The sequence below is a fragment of the Pelophylax lessonae genome (genome assembly GCF_965119305.1).
Source record: "Pelophylax lessonae genome assembly, chromosome: 2".
Classification (NCBI taxonomy): Eukaryota; Metazoa; Chordata; class Amphibia; order Anura; family Ranidae; genus Pelophylax; species Pelophylax lessonae.
Window position 1 is genome coordinate 295,570,001 of NC_138769.1, and position 6,637 is coordinate 295,576,637.

Genomic DNA, 6,637 nt, shown 5'->3' on the forward strand with positions numbered 1-6,637 from the left:
ACAGCTTCAGGAATTGCAAGTCAAAGTATCAGAAGGTGACCGATTGTGTGCTAAGCTGTCAGAGAAGGCAAACCGACTGCAGGTTGAGTTGGACAATGTCACAAGTCAGCTTTCTCAGGCAGACATCAAGTCTAGAAAATTTGCCAAAGATTTCTCTATCTTGGAATCGCAGCTGCAAGACACTCAGGAACTCTTACAGGACGAGAGATGTCAAAGGCTTAGCTTTAGCACAAGACTCAAACAAATGGAAGATGAGAAAAATGGCTTCCTGAAACAATTAGAAAATGTTGAAGAGGTGAAAAAGAAACTGCAGAAAGACCTTGAAGCTGCTAATCAACGCTATGAGAAAAAACAGCTGCTTATGACAAGCTTGAGAAGACCAAGACAAGACTTCAGCAGGAATTGGATGAACTGAGTGTGGATCTTGATCACAAGAGTCAGATTGTGTCCAACCTGGAGAAGAAGCAAAAGAAGTTTGATCAGATGCTTGGTGAGGAGAAGACTGTGTCTGCAAAATATGCAGAAGAACGTGACTGTGTAGAAGCAGAGGCTCGTGAGAAAGAGAGCAAAGCCCTGTTCTTGGCTCGCTCCTTGGAGAAAGCTCTAGAGTTTAAGGCTGAACTAGAAAGAGTTAACAAACAGCTGTGTACAGAGATGGAAGATTTGGTCAGCTCCAAGGATGATGTTGGGAAAAGCGTTCATGAGCTAGAAAAGTCTAAGCGAGCCTTAGAACAGCAAGTAGAAGAGATGAAGACTCAGTTGGAACAACTTGAAGAGGAATTACAGGTGACAGAGGATCTTTCCCAAAGATGGGATAGTGTGCCTGATGCAGTTTATAAAAGGATCAGTGTTTTGGGGTATGTCCTGAGTGAGCATCAAACATTTGATTACATGTTGCTTGAATCATCCCTCTGGATTAAACAGTTCCTTCAAAAACTTCAAGCACTGGAAAATGTATTATTAGAATTTCAGCAACCAAAGGAGCTGTGTAAGAAAAGTGATGATTTCTCAGTTCAGGCTGAAAGTCTAGTGAAGAAGGCAAGTGATATAAAGCTTGGAGAAAAAAGCAAACACCACCTAGTGGAGAAAACTAAGGCTGTTGATGAAAACGTGACGCAAATTAATAAGTGCCTTTCCGAGAATATTACCAAAATGGAACTGGTGAAAGACAGGTGGCAGAAGTTTGATCGTGATATTGAGATATATTCCATGTGGAGTTCAGATAAAGAAAAGGAACTAGGTGACCTTGAACGGTAAAATAGTTCCGCAGATATGCAATTCAACCAAATCAAGGAAATACTAAAGGAGCTACAAGGGACAAGTAAGGCAATAGCAGAAAGTGCATTGAAGAAACCTGTAATAGACTGTGTTGTTGCAGTTCCATGCTTATTCACTGATGCAGAGAGGAGGTCTGTTATAGATACCACATAGATCGCTGTGCTCAACTGTCTACGGCTAATTAATGAAACTACTGCCTTTGACCCATATGTTGGTGGAAAGAAAGTTGATGATGTTCTGGTTGGCTACTTCTGTGAAGAATTTGGCAAGAAATATAAACTGGATATCAAATCAAATATTAGGCCTTTACTGCGACTCGCTCAGGAGGGCGAAAAACTTAAGAAGTTGATGAGTGCAAATGCTTCAGATCTGCCTCTAAATATTGAATGTTTTATGAATGGTATGGATGTCTCTGGAAAAATGAACAGGGGTCACTTTAAAGAAATGTGTGACAGCCTGTTGTCGCAAATTGAAGGCCCTCTGCGCGGCATCTTAGAACAAGCCAAGCTCAAGAAAGAAAATCATTCCCTTTTACAACAAAGAGTCAAGGATTGTGTACAGCTGTATGAAGAAGCAACTCAAGTCACAGAAAGATGTCAAGAATCTCTGTCCAAATTAGGAGACTTCTTAAAAATACATGCGGACTCTCTAGGAGTCCTTCAAACCTTAAAAGAAACAGTAGTGGGAGCAGTCAGCGTGGATCAAGACAAAACAGATCCACTAGAAAAAGTACAGACAGTACTTGGAACAAAGCTAAGTGAAGCAGAGGTTCTTGAAACCTTGTGGAAACCATTTATTGATTGCAGAGAGAGGCGGCTCAAGACTGTTGAAGACATTAAAGTTAAGACTAGCACAATTGAGTTGCCTATGGATCACGGTCCTCCATGGCGGATAGGACAGACGGTTATGCAGGACAAACTTGAGAAGGAGCGAAATGATGCCAAAAATGCAGTTGAAGGATGTGTATATGAGATGAGGAACAAGCTGTGTGGCATTTATGAGAAATCTGTCAATGAAGATTATTGGAAACAGTTTCATCCTGAAGCTTAAAGATACAGAGAATTGGCTATATGAAGATGGAAAGGACCAGCCAAAACAAGTGTATATAGACAAGCTAACGGACTTAAAGAAAGAGCCAACTCTACAAACATTTGAACAAAGGTTAGCATTTGTTAATGAACTGGAGAGGGAAATTAATTCATATCAGCATGAAAGACAGTGGCTGATGGAAAAAGCAAAGCAGATTGCTCAGAAGGATTTCTCTCTGGCAGCTGAAGCAGACAAAGAATCGAATGGACTGAACATTACTTGGGAAGATACTAGGAGGCTTATCAGTGAGAGACAAGAGCAGTGCCTGACACATGCGTGCCTGGCAACCTGTGTCCCAACCCTAGGGTTGAAACAAGAGGGGGGGGGTATGTGACAGGAAATCAGGTAAATCTGTGGATGTTGTCACAGACAGGAGATATATTTCCACCTGGTTTAGAAAATTCACCAATTACTATAGGGTGTCGGCTGCAGAGGTAGCCAGAAAGGTGTAAGGACGTTGAAAAGACTTCAGCTGTTCAGGATGAGGCAATTAAGGCCTCTATAAGTTATCCAGAGGATTATTACTGATCGCTGCCTCCTGAAGCTGTGTGAGTATAGGAGAGCAGTCAGCTGAAGACTTCTCAAGGTGAGGTCATGGATTTTTTCTGTGTGAAGAAAAACAAATGGACATTTTCTGTGTGAAGAGAAAATGAATGGACTATTGATTGTCTGCTGTATGATCAGCAGTGTCTGCCCAGCAGTAGGTTGGGACAGACTCCATAGATAGGTTCCTGTGTGTGTGAAGGTAGACGCCCACAGCGGCCAGGATTTAATGTTTATTTTTGATTCATGCTGTTTTTGATGCATGCACTTGTTTGAAGAAAATTGGAAGAATAAACCATAGACTGTTGTTTTCAACCACTCCTTGGCTATCTCCCTGTGTAACGAACCCCCCCCCCCCAAGGGGTCATCCACGCCCACCACCGAGCTAATCCCTCACACATGTTATACAGCACAGTGCTTGTGCTGTGTCATTTGGCCCTGCACTGTCCTCTCTGTTCTCTCTCCCCTCCCTGTCTATCTGCTCATGTCAGTGCCTGCCCCTCCCCTCCTGCAGCTCTTATATTTAATTTAAAATCATCCAATCCCCTCTGTAATATAACAATAGGTGTCCCGGTGCCTGTGTTATAGAAAAAATATGCTGATCTGTACCTATATAAGAGTGGCTCCCGGCGATCACATGACCGCTCGGCTCTCTCTCCTCTCTTCCTCTTCCTCCCCGAATAACGTAAGCGGCAGTGCTCAGCCCTGCCCACTGGAGCTGTCAGCCGGGCAGAGAAGAGATACAACATATTTTCAAGTTACGGCATTTTTTTTACGGCATATTTTTTCTATAACACAGGCACAGGGACACTTATTGGTGTATTACAGAGGGGATGAGATTATTTTATATAAGTGGCTTAACAACCACTTTTAAAGAATTTGACAATTATAAAATATTGAAATGATTACAAAGTTTCATTCATTTATGTCTTTTCTTTTTTTTTTACACCTGGTTTAGGGATGTCAAACTCAAATTTCATTGTGGGCCGCATGAGCAGTATGGTTGCCCTCAAAGGGCCAGTTGTATCTGTAAAACTATGTTCAGGAGTGCTTTACGTACAGAGTGCAAAATTTAAGGGGTGCACTACAAACAGAGTTTAGGGGTGCGCTATGTACAGAGTGCAGGGTTTAGGGGTGTGCTATGCAAAGTGTGAAACACCAACCCCCTCCCCCCAAGTGACAATGGGGAGCATGAGTGAGTTGGAGGTGGCAGAATAGAGTTCTGCCACGATCTGGCTGCAAAACTTGGTGAGAATGCCACATGATAAGGCTTTTCAGGATAGATTTGGCACGTGGGCCTTGTGTTTGACATATGCAGCCCAGAGTTTAGCTTTAACTGCTATTTGTTTCGGGTTGGGGTCGCGCATGAGGTGCAGTTCTGGGAGGACATACGGGCAGGTCCTCTCAGATTGGCGCTTGTTCCGTCCGGCTGTATATGTACAGTAGCCAGGCCGGACAAACAACATTCTGAGTGCCTGTATATCCTCCCAGAACTGCGCCTCATGCTCGCCCCCAAGCTGAAACAAATCAGGGTAGTGTATCAAGATGTATCCCTGAATGACGTTCTTCTTACTGGTCCTAATTTAGCCAACAACCTTGCAGGGGTACTTATTAGATTCAGAAGAGAGCCAGTAGCCATTACAGCTAACATTGAACAGATGTTTCATTGCTTCATTGTACGAGAAGACCAAAGGAACTTCCTGAAATTTCTGTGGCACTGTGACAACGACATAAGCAATGAAATCATCGAATACCACCTGAAGGTGCATATCTTCAGTAACAGTCCCTCACCTGCTGTTGCAAGCCTGCGGAGGATTGCTCTTAATGGCGAAAGCATGTTGGAACAGATGCTCAACATTTTGATGAGAAAGACAGCTATGATGACGAGAGACTCAAATTCTTATCCATAGATGAGGAAGCCATCGAACTGCTCCAAAAGGCGGACTCCGCAAGATTGTCTCAAACAGTGCTGCTGTCATGCAAGTATTTCAGCCTAGCGATCATGCCTTTAACTACTTTAAGACTGGAAGGATTTGCCCCCTTAATGACCAGGCCCTATTTTGCGATTCGGCACTGCGTTACTTTAATGGACAATTGCGCAGTCGTGCGACATGGACCCAAATAAAATTGACGTCCTCTTTTTTTCCCACAAATAGAGCTTTCTTTTGGTGGTATGTGATCACCTGTGCGATTTTTCTTTTTTGCGCTATAAACAAAAAAAGAGCGACAATTTTGAAAAAAAAAAAAAACAATATTTTTCAAATTCTGCTATATGACATTCTCAAAAAAAAAAAAAAATCTAAATTTTTTAACATTTTAGGCCAATTTGTTTTCTGCTACATATTTTTGGTAAAAAAAAAAAAAAAAAATCGCAATAAGCGTATTTTGATTGGTTTACACAAAAGTTATCGTGTCTACTAACTACGGGAAAGATTTATGTCATTTTTATTGTTTTGTTTTTTTTACTAGTAATGGCGGCAATTTTTTTGCGGGACTGTGACATTGCGGCGGATGGATCGGACCCCTAAATGACATTTTTGACACTTTTGAGGGTACCAGTGACGTAACTACAGTAATCAGTGCTAAAAATATGCACTGTTACTGTAATAATGACACTGGCAGGGAAGGGGTTAACCCTATGGGTGATCAATGGGTTAAATGGGAGCCTAGGGGAGTGATTCTAACTGTGGGGGGCGTGGCCTGTGAAATGACCATGACCTGTATAGAAGGATCACATGAGCTCTGTGATCATTTCAGGGAGAAGAGCGGTCGGCTGTGTTTACAACAGCCGACCGTCCTTCTCCCTCAGCAGGGAGCGATCGCGGGTGTCAGGCGGCAATCGGAGCCGCCTGACCCGTGCATCGGCTTCCCCGCTGCCCGAGCGGGGGCAGGAGAGTGCCGGCGGCGGCGCACGCTCGCCCCCTAGCTTCCCGCACGCGACCGACGTAGACCTATGTCAGTTTGCGCAGGAGAGCCACCCTGCCACAGTAAAAAGGCAAAGGGTGGTCGGAGAGTGGTTAAAGACTTAAATCTGGGAGTGGATAAACCACCTGTACAGAGAAGTCTGGGCTGATAATGGACTTTATTAAGAGACTCATTTGGCTTTAAAGTTAGCTCTACAGACAAACCATTTACAAAATGTGATGTTCTCTCAGTGATGAATGTTTGATCCACTGAGGTTCATAGCTTATATCACCATACAAGGCAAATCCCTACTGGGACTGTTATCATAAACTACTAAGGACTGGGACTCTCCACTACTAACTGACAATTAATCAAAATGGGAGTCCTGGAAACAATTTTTACATGTCTTAGATGGCATTCACATACCATGCTGCTATACTTACATTTACCTTGCTGCACGTAAGATGTAGTGCTACCCTCCCGCAGGAGCAGCTTGGTAATTTGACTCCAAGAACAACCTCAGCCCCACCGACACACATGGCTGAATAAAAGTTACTGCAAGCACTTAGAAGAACTTGAGTTTAGATACCTTTAACTTGGCTGTGATTTAGCACCAGAAAATTGACACAAGACTGTTTTGTGGTAATTTAACTCTATTGGTACAGGATAAAATAAATGGTGGTTTGAGCATAAATGAACACACAGAAGGTAGGTTTAGACACAGTTCGTTAGACAGTATAATCACTATGCCACAGCAACTTGGAATAGAGTTCTGTATCACTAGACTGGGATTAACCCATGAATCAGCAAAGTTAGCAATAAA